The 27,723-nt window shown below is 29.9% G+C and overlaps 1 protein-coding gene across 14 annotated transcripts in view; it reads right to left on the reverse strand.

Moving 5' to 3' along the window:
- The window catches only part of Ntan1 (N-terminal amidohydrolase 1), a 107,275-nt gene that overhangs the window by 29,095 nt on the left and 50,457 nt on the right, over nt 1–27,723 (reverse strand). For 9 of the 14 annotated variants that reach the window (XM_088204764.1, XM_088204765.1, XM_088204762.1 and 6 more), the window contains one exon: nt 24,941–25,027. The exons of 1 other annotated variant lie outside the window; for it this stretch is intronic. The gene's annotated coding sequence lies outside the window, so the exon portion shown is untranslated. Of the gene's footprint in view, nt 1–24,940; nt 25,245–27,723 lie in introns of all 14 variants that reach the window. 4 more of the 14 variants (XM_088204774.1, XM_088204767.1, XM_088204773.1 and 1 more) reach the window with 1 other exon arrangement.

The raw sequence follows: 27,723 nt of genomic DNA on the forward strand, positions 1-27,723 counted from the left end.
ATAACAGAAGACGAATCATGTGTTATGATCCTAAGACTAAAAATCATACAAGAAATTAAAAAAGGACTAAGTCCGATTGATCAATGCAGATATTTTTTTGCTCAGTCACGAAAACGCACCTTTTTACACAGCGCTTGAAATTTGACTTTTTGGTGAAGAAAAACATGCTCCCGTTTTTACAATCTCCTTACGACTCAAACAAACTGCTTTTTTAAATTGAAATATATCAGGTTCAAAAATTAAACCACCTTTCATTCAACAACTGGACCACCCAATATAGTGGTCAAATCAACAGGTCTAAAATGGTCAAAAAAGCTTCTAGAAAAAATTACAATAAAAACCTAAATAATATTTTTTGGCAATCTAAATGAAGATGAACACCACTGTAGCTAATGATAGATTTATTTTTATATACTGAAATGACATTTGCTTAATGCACGAAAACTGCCTAATTTACGCATTCGGCAGATAATTTGCCTACTTTATAAATGAAGCAACGGGCTTTCACTTTTCATTAATTGTGCAATTTTTTGGCTTTTTTACTTAACAAGCAATTTCACGGATTTGGTGTAACGTATACAAACTTAAAAAAATAACGCAAACATTATGCTCATTTGGACATATGTTTTGAGATAAGGAATGAAAAGAAGAGTTCGTTCTGACCGTTTAATTCATTTTTTGTTGACGCGTCTTTTCAATACTTCAAACCTTAAAAGTCCAACGGCATATATCTCATTCCCGAAATGGTATAATAAATAAAACTAAAGCAAAAATAATTTTTAAAAAACGCCAGTTTTAGACTAATATTCTTTATAAACATAATCTTTTGGCCTAGCTAAATATATAGAACAAATATCCAAGAAGCTCCGAAACATTGAAATATACTGATTTGAATACTTAGGACATTAAGATTCTGAATAATGTAGAGTTAACGTACATATACAAGTGAGGCTGTAGATTAGAAAGACTCGTTCATATGCACTTGGAATATGAATATAAAAAATAATGATTACTTAAGTAAATTATAATAATGACAATATATTAAATAATCAAGTCCCATAAATGACTTTCCCTTCTCTTCCTCAGACTTTGCCGCATTAGATCACTACATTTTTCCAAAGAGTGCAAAAATATTTGGACAGAATGCGATTGGTCATCATAAAATTATGTTCGCATGCAATGAAGTTTTTTGGGGAGAGGGTAGAAAATCAGATAGCTCTTTACAACTACGCGATTATTTTCGACCATGCATATTTAAAATTATTTAATTAAAAGCGAGCTTTCTATAAAAGGTTAGAAATCTCTGGACTAGAGCAAGAAAATTCAACAATGGCTAGTTTTACAAACATATTCAAAACCGACGACATCGGCCACGTGCACAATGGTGTCGTAAGAATCCGCAGTATGCAGAAAGCGCATCTTCCGCAACAAGCATCCCGGGCTAATAAATTATTTAAATTGCGATTTTGTCGTTTGTCTTCTCGGACCGCTCGATTTATTGCGCATCTTTTGCCTGTATTATTTCGTTTCGCGAAACTCTCTTGGCGCTGTCGTGACGCTTTCCTGAGTTATCGCCGGATTTACCGTAAAATATCACTCTGCATGATTTATCCTTAGCCTCTTATTAACTCGTCACCCACGGATGATACTCCTCTTCCGATATAGATTTCAACAAAAACTTGTATATAATACCCGTGGGAGTGTAGCCTCCTAGGATAAATAAATCGATTACTGAAAAGATAATATGCAACGAGTAGACGGTCAGGGAATATATGAAATGCCTCCGGTGTATCGGCTGGGAGTTTCCTATTTCCATATACCAATATCCGAGGCTGCTTCAATTCGCTCTTCTCCTTGCAAGTGCTTATTACTGTCCGGCCCTTTTGCGGTCTAGGTTTCGTATTAAACGTAGCTGTCTTGGCGCAAATTGTTAATCAAGAGACGTATGCAAATCTTAGATTAGGAACGGGGTAGATGGTTGACAAAATATAACTATTTAATTTTTATTCAAATTAAAAATTTGAGAAGGGTCTGTAACCTTTATAAGAACGCGCGATAAATTTTACTTTTAATTTAAATTAAATAGTTTATTGAAAGAAAAAGAAAAATACTTGCTTTGTATGTCTCAATTTTTAAAAACAGAATATCTTCGACAATTCAATAAATATTTTTACAGAAATTTAGTAAATTACGCAATTTAAATGTTTAACAACCGATAAAATAAATATTAGATATTTACAATTTCCGTATAATAATAATAGCATTAAAGAGTGTAAATATTATCCATTTAATACTATTTGCATTTCAATGGTTAAACGAAGCTACAAAATAAATAAAAAATCAGTGTGCATTGAGAACTTAAAAAATACTTTTAAATATGTATGTATAATACATGGAGTCCGGATAATTTATCGCCAGCAATTAATCGCTAGCAGTATACAGACGCGTCAATTGATCGCATAAAGAATTTATAGCCTACAAATTTTATCCCCAAGCTATACATATAATTTATTTAAACTTATTGGTCATTTTAAATTAATTATTTTTACCATATGCACAGTGAATTAAGGCAGTTTTATTGATATTGACCAGTGGAATTATCAATAATTCACTTTAACTGTCCTGATTAGTAAAATTATATTTATAAATAAATATTATTAAAATAAAATTCTAGATGCTTTTTTTATTCAAAATTATTAAAAAATAAAGTGACTTTTGCACCAACCTGTACCTAATTTTATGTTTGTGGTAAACATCGATTCTGGAGATTAGTGGGTTAAAATGGTATCGCGTAATATTTTTCGGTATGATTCTATGTTTGGAAAGCTTATGATATATGATCTAATTAGCTGTTTATAAAGTAAAAAAAAAAATTCTGTTAAATTTCGGTTTTAAGTTCGCTATTGCAGCAAGCTATTTAGACCTGAGTTCATTTAATACAGAAGTGGTAGAGACAAGGGTTTTTTGCGTATTGTAAAACATATAATACCAAAGTTAATTTAATGTAATATAATTAGTCTTCGCCAGGATGTGAAGTACAAAAAGATAAAACAACTAAGAACAATGAATTGCATTTATTTAACCCAATTTCGTGTGTAATAAAATTGAATTAATATTTAAATGATGGTTTTAAACTTAAATAAATTTATCGAATAATTATTTTAATTTTTATTGTACATAGTGAATAATTTATGTATCAAATAAGTTATAACACTTTAATAAATTTATCAGTAATATTAGCTTATATTCTATTAAAATATCATAAGATGCATTATACTGAAAAAATGAGGAATAACAGCAAATTGTATTAACTTTAAACTGAGATATTTGCGTTTCTTTGATGTGATATAAATTGTTTGGATGCAATCGAGCGATTAGTATAATACATATATCTGTTATTATCATTATATTATATATATCATCAAATAAAATATGCATATATTTACAAAATCATGAAGATTTTATTAGCAGCATAACATTATCTATATTTTCCCGAATTTCAAATGATTGTAATAATAACTTTGAAATGCTGAAACCAGTTAATTTTATTGTAAGCCATTGAATTTATTACACATGCTCAATACTTGTGTTACAGATGCATTTCGATATATACATAAAATACTGCAAACTGATCTCGAAAGGTTAATACGATTGAATAAATTGTTACATTTAATAAACCATAAAAGTTCTATATCGTCCATTTTTAAACCGATTTTTTACACCGTCTGATATTACGATGCAGTGTCGAGCAAAAGCCTCATACCGAGCTTTGTGGGTGTACTATAGTATGCATGTAACAAATTGCGAACCCGTTTATCTTTAATACCTGTAATTACAAGGCCTCGGCTACGAGTGGTCATCCTGTGTCGTCCAACCTCCAAGGAAACAACATTGTTCTTGAGCCTCATCGACATTTTGTTTGAAATGTGCTGGTATTTGCACTGGGATAATTAAACGGTAATTGATCGCGTTTCGCGATCGCAAAAGTGAAGCCCACATGTCTCGGTGTTGCTCTGGTGAAATTTTAATTGCACATCTGTCTTTCGCGAACTGGCGTTTATCCAACGCTGAGTTTTCAATAGCGGGTCTAGGTGTACTTAGTCTGGACATCAAATGGATGATAGTTGATCGATATTGCGTCGCAATCTGACGTGTGACGCAAGCAAAATTACCCTAGTGATAACTCATTTATGTTATATTACAAGTGGATGGATTATATGTTTTACTTAAGAACGAATAGCCGCAATAGTTTATCGTTGCTTTCTACACCGTAATATGGAGATAAAAAAATATTTAGTGACATCTCTTGTATACATTTGCAATTATTTTAAATTTGCAAAATAATTTTATTATGTTAATTAAAGACTCTTTGGTAATGAATCAACAGCTTAAATTATTTGTTTTAATTTTAACCGACTATAAATCCTTGAATACACACAGTATAAAGAATAGAGAAATTTTAAATTTGAGAAATCGCAATTGTGCTTCTAATCAAAATTAATACTGACTCGTATTGTTATAATTTAAACAGCTGTCTTCAGATGGTAATAATACATAGCAAAGTGAAAATGATTCATCAAAATATGAAGATATAAAACAAACATGAAAGATATGAAGGGTATAATATTTCTGACAAAAATCAGGGAACCGTAATATAACAAGTTATAACACTATTATTTTATGTGTGGATATCAAAGTGTTAACTTCACAAAAAAAAAACTACTTGATGGTTATTTTATTTCATAGATCATTAAAAAAATTCCATTGAAAAATCAAAGGATTTTTTTATCCCTTCACCAAACATCCTACAATGGTGTTTTCAATGACAATAAAGTTGTAAGATTTTCGCAGAATATGTATCACGATGATAGAAACAAAAAATGGAGCTGTTTCACATAAAAATAGAGTTTTAAAGTCATTGAAATGTCACAGTAAATGTGTATCTTTTAATGAAATAATATTTTCACTAGTATAAATATAATTTCACTAACTGTTTCAGTAAAATCATATCCAAATACATTTTCACCAGAAAATATATATTTATAATAAATGCTTTAAATAAGCATTATGATTTCCATACGTAATTTATTTTCATCGGAACGGGTTCTTAAATCACCAAAGCAAAGATAAATCCGCCGGCCGGTTAAAGTAAAAAAAAATTATTTAAATATTTTCGATCTTCCGAGAAAGTATGCATATTTTCAAACATTTGCCAAGAATACCTTAAGATTTTTTTTATCTGAATGTCTTATTTTATTACTTAGGCAAAAATAAAGCGAGTTCAAGCGTTAAAAATTTGTAAATATTTTTTTGTCATTCATATTAGGCATGAATCCGCCTTTACTTATGCAGCGTTATAAAAAGTGCAGTGGTTGCAAAAAATAATTATCATTTCCCGGAAGTCAAAAATTCACGTCAAAAGCAATAAAATCGTGTTGGCGCTGTTGTAGTGGAAACGCTTGGTAACGAGCTGCCAGTAAAAATATATTCTCACACATTCAATGTAAAATATATCATAGTTAGTTTTTAAAAATATTCCTAAAAATTTAATTGTATATATAATAATAAAAAATGCTTTCTGGAGAAATGAGAATTTTCGATTTAACATTTTTCTCGAGAAATTCTCGAGAAGAAACACTAGTCGTATCCTTCCATATTGATTTTTACATAGATGTTTTTAATTCTTCATATAAGATTAAATACTAGAAAAGCTTAAAGCATTAAGCGATTGTATTTGTGACTTGAAAGTTAATTCGCTTAAAATAAATGAAAAGCGCTTAAAGTAAATGTATCATATTTCAAAGATTAATTCACAAACAACAGCTTTCAATTGCACAGTTTTGATGAATCTAAATGATCAAGCAGTACGAAAAATCTATCGTACTTATCTTAAGAATTAGTCGGTAATAACTTCGGAAGCTAATTTGTTCCTTATATTGTTTAAAAGTATTTTTCATACCAGAAATATCTTTTACATTGATTTAACATTATTTTTTCGTTATAGATATCTAAATAATTATTTAAATAAAGATTCGATTGTATTTTTTAGCAATATCCATTTACTTTCTCTTTAAAATTTTATCGACAGATGTCACAATAACAATAAGCTATTACTAACAATAACTCTATAAAGCGCAAATTAATCAGGCTAGCCAAATAAATTTTTATTATTATTGATTATTTTCACATAAATGATAGATAAAGCTAGGTAATAAATTTCGAGCTAACGGCTGGCGATAATCGCTATAGAAACGTTTTAATGCTGTATAGCTATGTTATTCTCGCAAGAAAAAGCTGTATATAATTCATAAACGTTGTGCTTTTTAATTACAGTGTACGTAAGCGTACGATGAAGATATCAATGGAAAAAAATCAAAGAGCAATAAATATACACTGAGAAGAGGTGTGGTGGAGTCGAAAGGAGCATACCAGGAAATATAAATATACATAAGGCGATCGAATATGTGTGTTATTTATTTTTACATTCTCAAATCTGATTGTAATAATATACTTGTACTATACATAAATACGAAGTGTTCCACTAAATACAAGATATCTGTATTTACATAGTAAATTGTAAGTGCATATATGGAAGTATACAAGTAAGCAATCTGAAAGTATCTACGCATCATAAATAATAGCTATACATTTTTAGGAGTGGTTGCACGTGTGCGTTCTATCGTCTAAATCGCGAATAATGCACCGCTTTCTATCGAACGCTCAAATTAATCAAACAACAATACACGAAAAGAACTCGGGGAAAACATTCTAAATCATAGGTAATAAAAAAAATGTCGGCCACATTCTATAGTAGACTTATGAAGATTATTTTCACGACCGGTTCCAGTGTGGCATACCGGGTGTATATAACATAAATTTATTGCATTAGTTTCACCTTTTGAATCGTATTCGATCACCGAAAACAACGCCGACAATGGTAGAAGAAATCATGATGCTGTATGTATGTATCTCTAAAGTTAGTAATAAATGTTTTGACACGCTTGTACGCGATGCTATTAAAACATTACATAATCTTAATAACACAAAACGAGTCGAATAATAGAGGTAAAATCAAGGAAGATAGCTGACAATACTCGAACGGGTGAAAGTTGAAACGAAGACGTTGTCAGTATAAGACTTTCAATTTCAATAAATAATTAGTGTTTATTATGCAATATAATCCTATGTAGATTTATTAGGGAAAAAAGCACCGTAAAGATGATTGATTTATGCTCACGATTAACAACTTATATAATAATACTTTTGAATGTATTGATAATTAATAAGTTTATATACTTCATATATTGTACTTCATAGGGAAAGGGAGCAAGATAGAGATTATGATATTGACTATTTTTCGTCTTGAAATCTAAGGTTGTCAATCCAAGCTGAGTGATATGATTTTCTTAAATCTTAACAAAATATACTTATTATTAAATAAAAAAGTATTTAAGTGGCTTGAAGACAATTATAAAACATGCTAGTGTGTATTGCGTTTATTAAATGACAAATCATTTATCTAAAATTATCTGCAATTGCTTTTGTCCAACACTGATTATTGTATCGTATGATCTAAAACATGTATATTTTATAAATCGTAGAAAAAAGCAAGCTAGAGTAATGGTTCCTTATAAACTAGTTACAGACCCTATGCTTCCTTTTGATTATTGACCGATAAATTTACTGCCTATAAACAAATCATACACATTGAAAATAATAATAAAAATTTGCCCTATGAGAAATTATAATTTAGAATATTTTATTCTGCTACCGATAAATAACAGAATAATATCCTAATGCTTCCACTACACCGTCGCAGATTTCATATGCCCGCAAACTTCGCGGCGTGCATGACGTTCGGACGGCGGCTGCTGTCACGTACAGCCGTCATATTAGCGCGAGATCAAAAAAAGTGCCAAATAATCGCAATTTTTAAATTGTCATATTATTAAAATTACGCTACTGATAATTATAAAAGTTTGTGTGGGCACTCACCAATACAATATTAATGAAAACATTTCGATCGTAAATATTCAATTTACACAAAATCTTTGTCGGCTTTTGCAAAATTCCATAAGGCATAAAAACGATACTTCAGAATACGAGCATCACATGTGTGACTATCCTAGAATTTGTCGCCATCGATTCTTAGTAAAAATTCATTATGGTGTGACACATATATATTGTATAATATATAATATAATATATAAACCGATCTAGGAAAATAAATAAGAATATTGGAAAAGATTTTTTTAACAAAATCAAGAAACACTAATTATTTTTTAATTATTTAATTGTATATGAAAAAAAATATAATAACGATATCTGTTAGAAGAATATACTATTAAAAATATAATTAATCCCTTTTGGTGTCCTAAAATATTCAAAGATGTCAGTAAGATCGAGTTTCATAAAGCATGTTAACATGCGTCCCACTGTAGCATGTAGTATTATAAATTGACCACGTGACTACGATGCAGCGCTCGTCATGCGTGCTAACCATAGGACGCCTACGCGCATACTGAAATCGACGCGAGTTACTCATTCTATCTCAGTTTGCGAACCACCATATCATTATCTCTCTCACTCTCGTCACTTAGGGAAATATCTCATTGCTCGCGCTCGAAAGAGCAGCTCCGACTTCAGTCCCTCTGACTCAGAAAAAATGCCGACAATGTTCGGAAGCGCTCGAAGCTGGCCAAGTCGACTGAATTTTACCTCCCCACTTTACCTCCCGTTCTCGGTAACCTCGGACAACTTTCGAGAGATTTTAGAGCAGGCAGAACCGAACTCGCCCGAAGTAACCCACTATATTCTCCGTCCTTGGCCAATCTTGGGCAACTTCCAGAGTGTAGTGCAGGCATAAAGAACAGTGTTCTTGAACTTGGATTGTAGGTATTATTTATATATTAAATAAATAAAAAAATTGAATTGTTCAAACTTTTGAATTAAAACTAAACATAATATGTCAAATCTCTGACTATCAAAAACATCCAGCAACATGATATTAAATAATTAATGATTCATACTTTATCCACAACTTAATGATTCTATTGCCCTTTTCAATAGTTAGCCTTAGTTCAGTATTTGCTTAAGACTCAGAAGTTTTGGCCCATCAACAAATACGACCCGTATCTAGTAACGTTGGACTTCCTACTTGAGCTGTCGCGGTCAAGTAAATAAATCCCGTCAAGTGCGAGGTTCGTCCAATGATACGATTATTCTGTAATGAAATTCATAGCCAGTTGTTTTTCAGTCTATGACAACGATGTTATGTATAAGCAAAATGTATAAAAGTGGTGTCCAGATTTGTGATTCGTTAAATAAAACACCATAAAGAAAATAATGAAAAAAAAGCTTTGTCCCTTGTTTGAACAATTGATAAAAAAACATCGATTCGTTTATAAGCAATGTATTTTTATGTATTAGTTAAAAAACATTAGAACATAAACTTTTCTAACTAAATTTTTAATGAAATTATTTAATTAATATGCTATATGTATATGTTATAGTTAATGTGCATTATATATAAAAATATATTTTCACTGATATTTCATTGAAAATCAATATAAATATATATTAAAAAATCTATGTGAGTTTTAAGGCTTTCATTTGACAGTCGTTAATTTTGAGACGCAGAGACATTTGGGAGGTGTATTTGTCTACCCTAAATTTTGTAATAAACATGTGCCATTTGTTAAATTACAAAATAATGAGACATTTTTAAAAAAAATCGAATTAGAGTTAAATTAAAATTCACTGCGTCTCATTATTTTACGTATACTTCATACACTGAAAATATGAGAATTTTCTTTAAAAATTAAAATCACGTTTAATTAAAACGTTTGATTGTACTGAAAATTTTCGTTTGCGGGGCATTTTTTTAAATGTAGCAAAACTGAAAATAAAAAACATGCACGACATTAGGAGAGGTTGTAATTTTATATATACATTCACAAACTGGCTAAGTTTTGTTCCACCTTGGAAAAAGGTGAGATTACGTTCCTGATCAAAAAGCACGTGAAATAATTAAAGAACATATTTTTTCATTGTTTAATTGAATCGATGCACTAGTAGGGCAAAATAAATTGGCCCGTATACTGACTTATCATCTTACGTAGATGATCTATTCACTTTTATAATAAATTCTTACGCTTTTTATGCATTTTTAAGTATAATTAGTAATTAAATTTATGGTAACATTAACTTCAAGTAGTATTAATGTAAGTACTATAATTGATTAACGCACAGTGTCACTTTTTAATGCAATATTCCTAGTCAGTCCCGATGATGCACGTGGGAGTGCCCCCATCATATAATTAATTGCACGTGTCCGATGGGTCCGTAAAACTGGCTGATTTATGAGGTAGATCTCAAACGTCGATGAGGCCACCGCAGCCAAGAGGAAAGAGACCACTTAGGCCGCAGACAAAACCTGATCGTAAAACCTCACAATCGGACGAAAACCCTATCGGACACTCGCTAACCCATAAGTAATTAAAATATCAAGTATTGTTCGTCGACTCAGCGGAGTCGGCCGCATCATCAGTCTCGCTAATGAGGAAGTGCATTTTAGATGGCAATTGCTCAATTGTAAAATCACGAGAGTGATCCTAATTAGCCGACGATTGAGATACGTTGAGTTTCAGGAATTAACGGTGATTGTGTTATGAATATCGATAGAGCAGAGGGCTCGTGTGCTTCAATAGAATACGCAGATGTCGTGCTAATTGCTTGCTTTGATGTGTATATCCACGCAATGTGAAATGACTTTACAATATAATCGATTCAACCGTTTAAATTGCCAGTGTTGCAGAATTTTATCTATTAGAAAATTTCCTCTCTCAGACAATTTGTATGCAATATTCTCATGGAACAAAATCTATGTTTGTAAATAATAATATAGAAAAATTATTGAAATGCAAATATTTAATATATTCGAAAATCATTGAAGGCACATGTGCAATTTAAGGCCCTTAAATGAGTTAACTTTTGTCTAATGCCTGCACTACACTTTCTGAAAGTTGTCCGAACCGAAGTTACAACTGATGTGGGCCGAGACCTACGACTTCGAGTAAGCAACCACACTGTCGCAAATTTCATATGCCGTCCTGACGGCGGCCGTGAATAATGTCCGGACGGCGGCTTCTGTCACATACAGTCGGCATATTTGCGCGCGATCGAAATATGTGCCAAATAATCGCAATTTTTAAATTGTCATATTATTAAAATTACGCTACTGATAATTATAAAAGTTTGTGTGGGCACTCACCAATACAATATCAGTGAAAACTTTTCGGTCGTAAATATTCAATTTACGCAAAATCTTTGTCGGCTTTTGCAAAATGCCATAAAGCATAAAAATGATACTTCAGAATACGAACACCACATCTGTGACTATCCTAGAATTTGTCGCCATCGATTCTAAATAAGAATTCGTTATGGTGTGACATTTATATAAACCGATCAAGGAAAATACATAACGATATTCGAAACGATTTTTTTACAAAATCAAGTACCACTAATTATTTTTTAATTATTTAATTTTATATGAAAAAAAAAACATAATAACGATATCTGTTAGAAGAATATACTATCAAAAATATAAGTAATCTCTTTTGGTGCCCTAAAATATTCAAAGATGTCAGTAAGAGTCTGTTGAAGTCCCCGATAAGCATGTAGTATTATAACTAGTCCACGCGACCGCGATGCAGCGCTCGACATGCGTGTTAACCATAGGACGCCTACGCGCATACTGAAATTGAAGCGAGTTACTCGTTCTATCTCAGTTTGCGAAACACCATATCATTATCTCTGTCACTCTCGTTACTTAACACGCGAAAGAGCGAAAGGAGAAGTATCTCACCGCTCGCGCTCGAAAGAGCAGCTTCTACTTCGGTCCGTTTGACTCGGAAAATATGCCGACAATGTTCGGAAGCGCTCGACTGAATTACCCCCACTTTACCTCCCGTTCTCGGTAGCCTCGAACAACTTCCAAGAGATTTTAAAGCAGACAGAACCGAACTCGACCGAAGTAACCCACTATATTCCCCGTCCTTGGCCAACCTTGGCCAACTTCCAGAGAGTGTAGTGCAGGCATAATAGTAGCACTTCTCTAAAGTCAAGAATTTTCATCAATTGTATCGTCTTGTACTCGTAATTTAAAAGTACAGATCCCTGCTAAAATTTTAATCTATTGAAATGCATATTTTCACGGCATTCGCGGATCGCAATCTTACTCGGGAGTTTTACAAAAAAAAATACTATTTCCCTTACTTGAAAGTTCGATGGATGTAAATTTTACTAATATTTGACGTTCAATATTGTTTTAACTGGATTAGTAAATAAATAACAACATTTGAAAAGTATAAATAGTCAATAAGATATCCTTAAGGTGTTTTATTTTGAAATTGACATCTATATTTATTTTTAACATAATAACCATCGCCTTTTTTTATTTCAACGCCATATGAACACATTTGCTTAAAACTTAGTCAAGGGAATTTAATAGCTAATTTTAGACACAATTTTAAATGTTTTTACATTTTCATCAAATTATATAAGTCCCGTATCAACAAATTGCATCTATATCATTAATATGAAACAAAATTATTATCTACCTCGGTTATATAAAATTATATATTTCATCTATATGTATCCACAAAATAATGATTATATGCACATTTAACCGTTAATCAAACAAATTGCACACTCGCATGCGTGAGAGAGTATAATACAACCGACAGTTCGATGTTGAATTTTCCACAGGCAGCAACAAGAATAACGAGAATTACAATTTAAGTAATGACATACACGAATATAACTGGATAAGTAAATTACGAGGATACAATTTCCTCCTGGTTGAGTACCGCAAACCGGTATCTCGATACCATAACACAAGTGAAATGGCTTATGGATACTGATAGAAGAAGATGAGAACAACAACAAACTGGTAAGTGAATAGAAACTGAAAAAGCGGCGTTTGTGCACAGACGTCTCCGCCAGTTATAGGGAAAAGTTACAGTGGACACGAAGCAATAATCTATTAATTTATTGTCGGCGATTTATGAAAGCGGCATCGGCGTGACATGACATGAATTTTTAGAGATATCGCGGGAAAAAGAGATAAAGGCGGTCTTCGTGCGGAGGCTTGTGCTATATTAGAATATTTGTATTTAATAGATGGTACATATTTTATATTTTAAGCATATTAAAAACAAAATTAGCTTTGTAAGGAATACACATAGTTATTGTATCAGGAAGTAAATGGTAGAATGATAGATGCTCTACTGACTCTAAAAAGATCACATAAACGAATGTGAGGAACTATTTTAACCAATTAATACATGTGAGAAATTTAAGTGTACAATGCAGACTAATATATAATTTATAATTTATGTATAATAGATACTAAATAAATAGAAGATGCATATTGCTAAAATAGTATACAACCTTAAATTCTAAAAAAAATATTTCCCGTGTGTTTTTTATATGTTTGAGTAGGCAGTCATAATATACTAATTGAGCATGATTTATAATGTATGTATACTGTATTAACTAAAAAACATTAGAACATAAACATTTTTGACTTCAATTTTTAATTAAATTATTTACCCTTTGTAGTCCAAAGTTTTTTTAATAAGTGTTACCCCAAGAGCGAACCATTTTGAATGAATATTTTCAATTAAATGATTTAATGATCATTTAATACAATAAATTATATTATATGAAATAAATTATATTTTAGCAGATTTAACTTTAGAAGTTAAATTAAGTATATATTTTTAATTATAATTTTAAATATATATAATAATTTAAATTATATTTATTACTAAAAATATTTTTTTTTTAAATTTAATTTTTATAATTAAATGGAGTTTAATTGATACTTATTCAAGAAATGTACTTATATTAATCCTATTAGATTATGAAAATTGTTATATTAGTCTATTATTTTATTATATTAAATTGAGATATCTATTATTCATAATATTATAAATTTTATGATATGATACTAAATAACTTTGGAAAAAATGTTCAGACGTTAAAGACATAGAGCTGTGAGTAAAAAACAGATGTCCAATACATGCGGACAAAGGACTCCAAAGGGTTAAGAATACTTGTATAATTCAAGAAGCCATATCTAAGAATTAAATCCGCTTGTCAAAGTCTGCAAAGCAATGCGTAAATATACTCCGTTCCTTTTAACATAGTCACTTTGAGGTCTATCCATTTCGTCATTATTCATAAGCGAAAAAGAGATAACAACTTTGGGTGTACGCCCCAACAATTTTCTCTAAAGTACAAGATGCAAATATACGTTTGATATTACTTATAATACATTACTCATTTTTATATTTTAAATAGATTTAAAAAAATTAAAAAAATTAAAAATATTTTTTAATGTTGAAATAATAAAAGTTATAAGCTATCGAAATCAATCATTTACGTATGTATAGCGATAACAATTTGAAGACGTCCGTGCGCTGCGAGTGTCAGAATAACAATGAAGTAGTTGGAACGTATATGACAATTTTGCTCAGCGCAAGCAGACCAATGAAATACGAGATAAGCCTCAAAGTGACTCTGTTAAATGAAACGAAGTATATTACATATCACGGTAAAAATGCAATTTGTCAAAAATATTTTTGTAGTATTAAATAAAAATATAGATATATTTTTATTTTACCTCATTTTATAATGAGATAATGATTACAATTTTTCAACTCAACAGTCATATGATTATATTAAGGTTTATATCCTAAATTTCCATTATTTATCTTCGATGCACAGTGTTTAGCGACCGAGTTGATGGCGTCACTGTTGCAGCGGCCCTTTGTGTCAGTCAGGACTGCAACGATGATGATGATGATGATGATCATGATGAATGAAAGCGGACCGAGGGAGATAATAACCAGTTCCCATATAACACACGATTGCGTCTTCGGCTGCGCGATAGCTACTCCTTTGACAATGATGATAAAGGATGAATGTGCAATACCGTCGTCGCAAACCCATATTTATATGCGGGGATCAAGTCATTAATGATCTCAGTTGGGATTACTTAAATGTGAATTTATTGTAATAAATGTGAATATCGAATTCAATACAGTAATAATATTTTATTGTGTGCATAAAAAATATTATCGATGACATGGAACAGCTAATATCAATTAAATTTGCGGAGACATACTAATAAAAACAATAAGTTCTTCTTGTTTGTCATTTTTATTAATGGTAAGAGTGGTATCTAATCCAAACACAACTAGCCACTCAAGATCGGCTTATTTCCTGTCAATATCTCCAAAGAGAATTTCCCTATTTAGGAGGTCACGAATACACGAATATGAATACATTCGAATATTCGAATACTTATCTATTTCTTATTTAGTATTCGCATAATTAATAATCAAATAACGAATAATTAAAAATCCTAATCGAGACCCATTCAATTGAAGTAAATACGAAATCTTGCTAGAAATGCTCTTGGAAACTTTAGCTTCGACGTTTGAACATCTTAAAAAATTTAATGTCAAGAAATATCTTTAAGATTTAAGATTTAATCCACTACCTACTTCATACAGTCAGAAATCGCGAAAGGAAGGCAATGTGCATAAAGTTCATCGTAAACCACTCCAGTATGGACTGTTACAAAAAGACAGTGATACTTTATATGATGATTCAACTGCATAAAAAAGGGACAAATAAAAAACCATTTGTTAATATAGTAATACGTATATATTCCTATAAATAAATGTATATGTACATCCGGAACATTCAGCTCCGACATATCACTACACAATTCACCGCCGAATCAATACTCTTTAATGTAAATATTATTTTAATTGGTACAGGGAAAAAAAGCAATATTTATTTAGAAGAAATTAAATAAAGGGGACTTTATTAATATTTCTATATTTAATTTTTCATCGACTTATTGAAAATGTGTTTTTAATATAGTTCACATTTGCAATTCAAATTGGAGCAATTATACAAGGACTTATTTACGTCTATTTACGACCTTGTCACTGACTGAATAATAATTGTATTATATACGAAGAATATTAGGAAAGTTAAAATGGAAGCGATTTTTAAAATTGTGCTTGCAGTTTTGAATTAAAAAATAAGAGATCCGTTTGCAAGAAAAAAACTGCTTCATAAATTAAAACGCTAATACAGTGTCATAAATTTAAAATATAACAAAATATAAAATAATAAAAGAGAATCTGTTTATATTAATGAACTGATTAAATTAGGCTAATAAATTCTGCGCGCGTTGGGTGGCGTAAAGGAAAGCAAGCGCGTGGTGTAAGAATCAAGAATTTCGTTCACATTCTGACAAAATAGTGAATATGGCAAGATAAAAAAGCGTTCTTAATGTATTATGAACAAACGTAAAAATATTTTTTTAATTTTCTGTTGAAACATGACAGGCGTTAAGGTAAACGCAATCGACAACTACTAAGTAGTGAGACACCGAATTTAAATTAAAATCTGTAAATTAGTGACATCTATTTTATTAATTAAATAATATACTAACTATCTGTTATCACTAATTAACTGATTAAATTAAGCTATTGAAAATTCTGCGCGCGTTGGGTAGTGAATTGTGTGACTTATTGAAATCAAAAAACTCGTCCATATGCTGACAAAATGAATATAGGTAGATACATAGTGACTATGGTAAAATAAAAAAGCGTTCTAAATGTATGGTATATGAATACAAAAATGTATTTACTGTAAATCTTCTGTTGTAATACAGTGGAGTTAACACAATCAACAACTACCAAGTAAGTAGAAAAAGTAAATATCCGATGATCGATCGCAATTATATTGTATTTGTATAATATAATAATCATTAACGATTGAAAATATTAAAAAAGCTAGGGTCCATATGGTATCAGAAACCAGGTCTTTCAGGTATTAGTTACCGACTTATACTAATAGTCAAAATGTTTTTTTTTTTTTTTTTGCTTTCTGAATATTCCTCGTTTTTGTTCGGTTTTTCTTTGGTATAGCAATGGAAATAATAAATATCATTACCTTTCTAGTGAAGTAAGATGACAAAAAAAATATAATATAGTAGTATTTTACTTATAAAGCTTTTTGTAAATTCATGGGATCGGTCAACCGTTTAACTTTCAAGTCACATTGAGATCCGCGAATGATCTAAAAATATGCTTTGCTTTGTGTTCAAATTTTAGTTGAGGCCACTGCTCAAAAGCCATTAATATAGTAACTAAAACCAAAATAAGTCGTTATTTAGTTTTGACTTTAACCTGATTACATCTAGTCAATTGAAATACAAATATACAATTCAACAATTGTTTCTGACGTCGCACCATCAATGTTGCGCACCCACCCGCCTCTAACATGACCCGTTCACGATTGATATGAAAATTTTCCTTTTTTGCATGTGTCAAACACGAACGAGATCGTCGATGCGATTGTTATCCGTCGAAAGATCGTGCGTCAGTAGCCAAAAGCAGAAGCAACAATGGAATAATGGAAGCACACTTTATCTGGCAGAGTCATCGGTCCGATCCACGCACGTGGACTTCTGAACAATGAAGATTTTTCATAACAAAGCGAAAACAGCAGGAGACGAATTGAAATGTGACACGAGAGTGTGCTCAAGCGATATGTCGATAACACGACAAAATGACTCTCGCATCCAAAATGGAGTTTCAAATTGGTTATTTCAATTTAGCGCCATTAGCGAAGTTTTGATGAGTGTATGCAAATGCAGGAGTACCTCGAAGCCAAGCAAAATTCGTCTACCTAATCGATTTGCAGTTGCAATAATCTGATATAATATTTATAATTTATTAATGCAGATTTACAAGCATAGACTCACAACGTCACAACTTGACAAAGACCAAAACTATCATATTAATCTTTCTAAAATGACATTTTTTTAATGCTTTTTGTATAATATTTAATATTACTAGAAAAATCCGTTCCTACACATTCATCGCTAATGATGTGTGTTTGAAAGATAACTAAAAATATTTTTTAATTAATAAAAATTAAAGCAAAAAGTAATACAATCTAAAAAAATAGAAGCACGCGGACATATAATAGTCTAATAAAAGTCAAGACGAAAAATAAAAGTAAAATAATTTTATCCCTGAAAGACATATTTCAAAATTGACAAAATTCAACATCTGCTGTACCATATGATTACAAGACTTAATAAATATGTATTTAACGATATTGATAAGTTAAAACTAAAATTTCGCTATAGAATTTGATTTTGCAAATTTCCGTCAAATTACCATCAATTTATTGAACACTTTTTTTAAAAATCTTTTTGAGTATATTTTTTGTGGCAATCATGTCATTGGATCTAGTGACGTGTGGATCAATAGTCAAAGTAATAAGAATAGAACTGTATATGCGTAAGCCTAATGCGTTGCAACGGAGTGAATCAGTACCAACTAGATAAGTATTTTTTTTCGTACGAAAAATCGTAATTTAGTAAAAAAAAAAAAAAATCATGGAATCGGTGACATCTACATAACTAATTATAATTTACAATCAATAGATAACACATGGCAGATAAAGCCGATTTTTAATAATAGCGCATTTTTATAAATAAAAATTCTGCTTTAAGGGCCCGAACCCGTGGCCTGTGAGTTACTAGTCTAGGCTTTACAGACTACGCTATTCCGACTTTATTTCTGGTATACATCAAGCAATATAAATATGAAAAAATAAAAGTGTAAATTTAGTCAATTTTTATATAAAATGGGCTGGTAAATCAGTTTTTTTTAAACATGTCTCTAAATAATATACACAATAAACAAAATAACAGTGATGATAAAATGACAAAAATACTTATAATTCTTTGTCAATATAAATAATGCATGTGATACAAATTTCATATAATATTTATTTAATTTATTTATAAACTAAATTAAATGCTATAATTCGATTAATTGCTGGCGCTGTTTATAAGCATTAAAAAAATATCAATAAAAATTTTATTTTTAACAAAAAATTATTCGAAAATTAAGCAAATTTCCCGAGAAATAAAAATTCTCAATTTTGCTTTTTTCGAGAATTTCTCGAAAAATCATTCTCGAAAGAAAACACTATGTACACATAATATGTGAGCATTATAAACAATAGACTCAGAAGAGAACAAATTTAAGTTTTTCCCCAACTAAATCTTTATTGTACATTATAATTATATAATATAAAATTTAATATGTTTTAAGCATGAATATATTACATGCTTTTATTTATAAACGATAAAAAAATATAGATGGCATTTTATTAAAAAAAAACAAACATGCGCTCTAGTACATAGAGGCAAAAAAAGGCAAAAACCTCTCGTGTGTCACCGTTCCTCACAATTAACTATCGCATTATTACATTTAATGCTCATACAAAACCTTGTGTGTATTTCTGCATTTGCGTATTGCAATAGTGTATACGTTTTAATTCTAAACACGGCTCTTAATGAGCTCGTCGCGACTTTGTTGCAGTTTTTAGTTGCGATGTTAAAACCTCATTAAGGCTGTAATCGAATGCACTCGTGATGGATGATCGTCTCTCAGCGACTGCATTTATTACGTCAATTATCAACGTCACGATGACCGAGAAGTAGTACTTAAAGGCTTGAGACTCACACTTGAATTTATCTATATATCTATCGTTTGAGTTACTTTATTAACTCGCTATAAGTAAGTTATAATATTTTTATTAAAATGTTTTTAAAATAAATCTATTAATTAAATATCAACATAAACACAATGAGACCAAACATAATATTATGTTCTAGTTACTCAATACAGTTTAGAAAGCTACAATACTCACAATAATAGTAAAACAATTTTGAATTTCGGTTAACAAAATCTAAACTTGACAAATAGATACATATGATCTAAATTTGGCATCAGAACAAAAAATCTAAAATAATCTCTCAAGCATTAATCAATGCTCAAATAAAATCTGAGACTGTTTAGACTATTTATTTAATAAATAAACTAAGCACGTAGTACAAAAGGTTAAGAGTTACCAGGTTAAAATTCCCAGTCGCTGACTCATCATCGTGAACACCGCCATAAATATATAATAATAATAATTTATTATAAACATTTTTTTCGCACTTCAAATTATCATTTTTATCGGAAGATCGCTCGTATTATGAAATTACAGCGTTATATAAAACGTTAATAATAAATCAAACGCGTCGACTGTGCGCCCGTATTTATTTATTATACGGTTAACTTACTCAAAAACGAGTTTTTACGTTTTGGATTTGTTTATGTAAGAAAAGTGTTGCGGCATATGGCGAGTGTCAATGTTAAGGCGGAATTAATTTCTTTTCGCGTTGTTTTTATGTATTTTTTACATACACAGTTGTGGTAATTTTAACGTAAGACTGATTGCGGCGTTTCAGGTTCGCTTACAAGTGTCGTTAATAAATTTCAAAATGTACTGTTTGCTGTAACAGAGGATAAATAACAAGGCGAAATTGCCTGCAATGCCTAATAAACGTATGCCACTGGAAAATGGCGTTGGGACATATTTCATTTTGATACAGTACATACTTTTTAAAATGTATTTTGTATAATTACACTATACAATAACTTCGCTCTATTGATAGTTTACAACTTTACATACAAAAGTTATAAAATTTAAATTTATTTGTTCATGATATACATGTTACAGGGAAATTATATTTTCACTAGTATACATATCATTTCACTAACTCAACCAATTAAAATGTATCAAACGATTGATTTATAATTTTAATGTGCAATATCAATAAAACTGCGCCAATTGTTTTTAATTTAAAATGATCAATAAATTTAAATAAATTATATGTATTGTTAAACGTATATAATATATTAATATTACGATAATATATGCTTGCAATCATTTGTAGGCTATAATTTTTATGCGATCAATTGACGCGGCAGTAAACTTCTAGCGATTAATTGCTGGCGGTAAATTGCTGGCGATAAATTTTCCGGAATCCATATATCATACATATATAATTCTCTGCTGCTTATCAGTAAAACTGTATTTATTCACAAACGGATGATCCGGTATGAGATCAGACACTCACAAAACTGTGATGTCACATCGTTCGACAAAATACTTTAATATTTAAAAATAATTAAGTCAAATCCAAACATTACCAAAATAAATTAATTTAATAAAAGCTAAAAAAAACTGGAGTTCGATATTGGTTTTCACATAAAAAATATGTTACAATGAATGTGTATTTTTCAGTGAAGTTATATTTTCATGAATATAAATATAATTTTAGTTATTATATGAGTAACATAATATCTAAGTACTTTTTACTGGTAAATATATATATTTCTAATATGTGATAGTGAAATTATATGCTGCTCTAAAATGTATATAAAGCTCAATTTAACAATTGCGAAATGTTTATTTGCTGTTCAAACCCAAACCTAACCTAAAATAATTAACCTTATTGGGTCAAGTTGGGTTTAGTTAATTCATTTGGTTTGGATTGGAAGCTGTTCCATGGACCTTTCGCAACTGTCAAATTGAGTATATTTCTAGTATAAATATACATATACATATGTAACGGTGGAAATATATCATAATACAATTTCACTGAAACGCCAGTAAAAATATAATTTCACTTGTAATACACATTCATTATAACATATGTATATGATAAATAGTGTTGGGATTTATGTTATAAAATTGGATTTTTAAATTAGCAACAAGAAACTATTCTATGTATATAAAAATGATTTCACCAAACTCTCGGTTTTGATGTTTATTATTTATTCCTATCATTATTTAAACGTATATAATATATTAATATCATAAGTTAAATTTCAGCATGCAAAAGTTTTTTGCTATAATCAATTTTACTATTTTCTACGACTTCTTGTGACACATAGCTGTATGCCTTAATTCACTGGAATTATTCACTTACTTCACTATAACATTTTTTGCTACAAAGATTTTTATAAATTTCTGATCATCTAATTTATATTAAGACTATACAGTAGTTGAAAATTTGCTATTATTTTTTTAGCATATGTAGTTTTTTGTTAAAAACGATATTTTTGAGCGTAAACTATAGTCATACAAATCAGAATTTATTTTACTGGTTATGAAACATTTATGGATGCATAGATAAATTGTCACATATTTACCAAAATAAATAATAAAAAGGCCTGTATTTATTGGGCAGTGGCTTAAATAAATGGTCAGTAATTCTATAAATGTCAATTTTGACCAATAGTTAATTAAGCGTCAGTTTTTTTTGTAAATCTTACGTTTTTTTAACTAAATAGTTATTTTAACATAAAATGAAAATAAACATTGCTATAGAAAAGAAAATGGCTCTATAAAAATTTAACATAAAAATTTCAGTCGCAAAGACTGTAAATAATTGATAACTAGCCATATAGTAATGAAATTAATGATCATTAATTTATAATAGAAATCAGCGAATATTTTAGTTATTGCCATAAACAAATTATACATGCTTATAACTTCAAGATTATTTTCATGCGTCATGTTACTTAAAAAAAACTTTATAATTAAAATATTATCGGTACCACCCTTGATCATCAATTGCTTTTATTAAAGTAAGTGTTTTTCCAATAAGCATGATACAAACACACGTGCTGATCGCATATTTGGGCAACTTGAAACCAAGATTATGCATTTTAAATAAATTATATCATTGTCAATTCTACCGATTTTTTAATCATCGCCGTTATTTAGAAGATAATTTAACCAGATGTTTAGTAGACAATAGCACCAATCATTTAATTGACCAGACTCTATCACTTCGCTTGCGACTTGGAATGAACGAGTGTTTTATCTAACTCGCACCAAGCAGAGCTACACTGAGTATCGACCGAGTAAACCCTTAGAAGATCGAAAAACCAGACCAAGTCCAGCTAAGAAGTCACCAGAACCAAAAGTTTAAACAGATATTTTTTTAAGATAACTTGGAGATTATGTTACTCAAGACCATAATACTAAGCACGTATTTATACAAAGAAACCTCGGTTTACGAGCATAATTCGTTGCGGAAACACGTATTTTAAAACACTCGTATATCAAAGAAAATTTCCCTATAAAAAATAATGGTATCTATAGTTGCTTTCAACGTTTCAAAACCCAAAATTATTTATATAAAAATGATAACACAAAATACGCGTATCACTGAAAGCTCGTGGATTCTTTTTTTAACTTTAAATATAAATTTTTCCAATGACATTTGCTTTTGCTTCCTTTTAATTTTTTGTCAAAAATGTGGCATTGCATTGTCATTAAATAGATTCATGGCTCTCACTACCACAGCCTTACCCGGATGGTGCTTTTCCACAAAATTTTGCACTGTTTTTTACATTTTACAGATATCCCTAATCTTATTTGATGTGAGGGTTTTCTCGACTTCTTTCTCCTTCTCAGAAGAAGAGATATTTTTTGCGTCATGCTTTTTAGAATTCAATTCCTGGCCATGTTTCCTCGTATACCTTTAAGTCCCATGTTCTCCCCTAAGGAGACAATTTTATCGACATTTAGCAACTCCCATTTATGATCAAACCCCTAAACGAAATTAGGCCACAGTTTTCTGCAAGCAGAATCAAGAGTTATCTTGGTAATCCTATCAATAATCTTAAAGCAGCTTACGATGTGAAACTGATTATAAAGTTTTCGAGGATAAGATTTGATCCTTCGGTCACTTCAAAGCATCGCTGAAATAGTGATTTAATGTAATTTAGTTCGAAATGATTTTCAGATCCATGGAATGGATTAAGGAGATAGGAGAAAGAAACTTAATCTTACTAAACTCAAATTTTTTCAGTTAGTCTGCCTCAAGGATGAAAAGAAGCATCATCCTTTGTGTGACAAATTCTTTTCCAAAAACGTATGTCTTCATTACAAGAAGAATCATCGACTCTTAAGAGTAATCATCGGCTTAGTAGGAAAGAAAGTGACGCAATATTTACTACTCGCATTGCAAGATATCGTTCATTTATCAAGAAATAATTAAATTAAAAAAATACACGTATTGCGAAATTCTCGTATACCAAGTTTCTCACAATCTAATGTTCTACTGAACCAATATTTGCTTAATTTTTACGGCAAATTTGAAAATTTTAATAAAATATATTTAAAAGCCTAAAGCATTAAATATGTTTAAAATGCACTTAGTATCATTGACAACTATTATAAACAATAAAAATACAGTTAAGAAAGACTTTTAATTTTTTTTCATCGAGAGAAATATTGAAAAATATTTTTGCCAAATTAATATAAATATAATTGACGATATTTTTAAACAAGCTTTTATTGGAAAATAACCAAAATACCTTAATCAATTTATCTGGTCTTTTAAGCCGTATATTTTTTTATTAGGAGATAACATAAAATGTGATATTTTCAAATAAAAACATTTTTATTAATTCAAATGGTATAAAAAAGAATCAGAAAAAGTACTTTTTGGAATAAAAAAACTTTTTAATAGACGATATATTAAAATACCTCAGTGCATATTTTTAAATACAAATAATACATATTTTTTAAACATGTATTTATCAGGCGCGTACGGTAAGATACATTTCCATTCGCTCGCTCGCGTGTTAAGTGACGAGATTGAGTGAGAGATAAGGGCGTGCATTACATGCGTTCCACACACCCACTTCTTCTCACTCACTCTCATCACTTAACACGCGAGCGGGCGAAAGGGAATATATCTCGCCGTACGCGCCTGGTATATTGGTATTAAATGTCCTGAAATTTCATGGTGGACTCAAGATTTAGCGGTTTATCGTCGTTTGGATGTATAAAATATAAAATATAACACAAATATGCATTATATTTACTATTACTTATAAATAATTATCAATAATTCAGTGATAATTTGTCAAATGTAACGCTTAAGATTAACAAGAATAATAAAAAATCGACTAACCTGAGTTCAAATCAATCGACAGTCCTTGGAGCAGTTATCGGCAGCAGTTGGTGCAAGGCGTGAGATCTGACTGCACCTCGCGTAAATCTATTAAATTTACACGTGTCTCAGTTACATTCTCGCATTGTCCATTGTTTATATATATCAGCACACGTTTATGTACAAAGCACACGCGCGAAACGATCGCAAAATTGACGATTACTACTTTACTTGACGACGTTTGAACCGAGTCGGTTGTTTGCGGACAGTTTACCGACAATAATTCCCATGACGAAAGCTCGAAAACTCGACAACAACGTTCGACCTGTATCGAATTCAACGAGGTTATGATTACCCGACGGAGTGCTCGGCGAGGGCGTGCAAAATTGCCACCTTCAGCTGGTGCGAGACACGATTTGATCATTGTATATAAATATAAATAGATAATGGTGATGAAAAACACACCCTTGATTTGCGAGAATTCAGTCGAAAGGCGAATGTTTTTATTTGAATAAACCTGAATTTTAGAAAAACTAAACTTCTAATAATCCATTATTTGCTTATTAATCATAGTGGATTAAATTATTTATTATTACAATTTGTACTTTGAGATTAGCCTTATTAAACTAACTAGTCTTTTAAACATTTATACCTTAATAAAACTAGACAACTTGATTCACTAAAACTTTGAAAATTTCAGTCAGAAAAAGAATGGTTTAATCGCGATTCAAATCATCCGAGTTTTTAATGCTTGAAGGGAGTGATAGTGAGAATACAAGAAAAGAAGATACTAACAATTACATTAGTTACGTGACGGCACTGACTTCTGTTGAAACTTTACTGGACTACATCGACTTAAGGGCATTTGAATATAACGATATAATAGCTCTGAAAAAATCATACTAATATTTGATGATTAAAAAATATTATAATTTATATTGTTAATATATTACTCATATTTTAAAACCAAATAAAAGTTATTGTCCGTATTTTTCAATTATCCGTACTCTTCAACCCTAGCATTAGCCCAGATAATGAAGAGTATATTGTACTTCAAAAATAGTTTGTGAATCTTGTTTTAGCAAAAAATTATAAAATTTTATTAGCCATAAAAAATATCAATATTTTATTCAATGAAAATTTAAAATCGATTAAAACATTTTAATTAATTTCTCACATGATAGACCAGCTGTATAGTCAGCGGTTAATACCAGAAAGACGTGGGTTCAAATCCCATATGAAACTTTATGTTTTTAAATTTCCATAGTGGCAGATCTGCATTATTAATAACTATTACATAATTATAATTCCGATCCATCATCACAGATTTGATTTTCCTAAATTTGTATAATCCCACGATATCTCACTCACTGATTTTCGTGTTGATCGTACATATAATGTATGATTCTATAGTATAATTCTCGAATAATGAGCTATAAAGATATAAAGAATATCATAAATGTACAAAAAATATATTGTGTGAATAATATAAATGAAGAATGTGGAAATAAATACTGTAAACATAATTGTATTAGTAACTTACAATATAGAAATATACAGTATTTTAAAAACTCGATTTGTGATTCTAACGAACTTTTTTTATGTAACATTTAGTATTTTTTTTATTAACAAATCTATTTCAACGTCTTTGTTAAAATACTACGTTTCAAATTTGATTTCCATTGGAATAATAAGGAAATTTCAAAACCGATCTATCGGTAAATTTATATATTTTATAAGACATAATCAGTGTAAAGCTGCTCTATAGAGCCAGTTGCTGAAGTATGTATAATTCGTAAAGTAATTTTTTAAAAACTGTAACCAACAATAATAGTCACATTATTTAATAACGATCTGTCCATATGTTACAGAACCTAACACTAAATAAATATTTTTGGTCGTTGCAGAAAATAAATAAAAAAGACTAAGTGAAAATTTACTAAAATATCCGGTATTCGTGATAATGATAGATTATCATGTAGAAGTAAAAACTAAGGTATTTTTTCTATAATCACAATACGTTTCACTATTGTCTAAGAATGATACTATATATTTGCTGTTAAATAGTATATACAAAAACAATTAATAAATGTATATGATATAATGTGAAAAATCTAAATTAGAATTTTATTAAATTAACTCATATATTTTTAACTTTAATTAATTACTAAAAATAAAAAAATATTGAATGTTATATAATATTTTCACCGATATCAATGGAGGGGTGTACGCAATAAAATATATTTAATAAAGAAAGCTTTTGTAGTACAGCTGCCTTTTATTTATTTAATATAAGCTAAAATAAAAGGTACTCAGAAAGTTAACTTATTTTTAGAAATAATGTATTTATAAATAAGGAAATCACTAAAATAATTTTAACCTTTGTGAGATAATTATTTTATTAAAAACTATCATAACAATCTAAATTACGTTACAACAGCTATTCGATTATGTGTGTGTATATTTGCAGTATGTTTATTTTAAGACTATATATTATAAATAACCTAATATATATAAATCTATCACAAGTCAAAAAATAAAATGCTTTTGATATAAATTGTATATAATTTTACTTTAGAAAAATAAATTAAAAAAATGTTATTTACTTATATAAAATATTTCAAATGTTTAATTTGGTTCATATATTTCTCAAAATAAAAAGTGGAGGAAAACATAGTTGAATTTATTTAGGATCTTGATTAGTATAATTTGTCATTGTGCTCCAATAATAACTGTTTTTTGCAGTTACGATAAGAAATAATTAATTAGCACAGTTACCGAGCATTAACGGGTTGTCGACACCA

The sequence above is a fragment of the Plectrocnemia conspersa genome, unplaced genomic scaffold, assembly GCF_051122295.1.
Source record: "Plectrocnemia conspersa isolate PC_06_02 unplaced genomic scaffold, ASM5112229v1 ptg000014l, whole genome shotgun sequence".
Classification (NCBI taxonomy): domain Eukaryota; kingdom Metazoa; phylum Arthropoda; class Insecta; order Trichoptera; family Polycentropodidae; genus Plectrocnemia; species Plectrocnemia conspersa.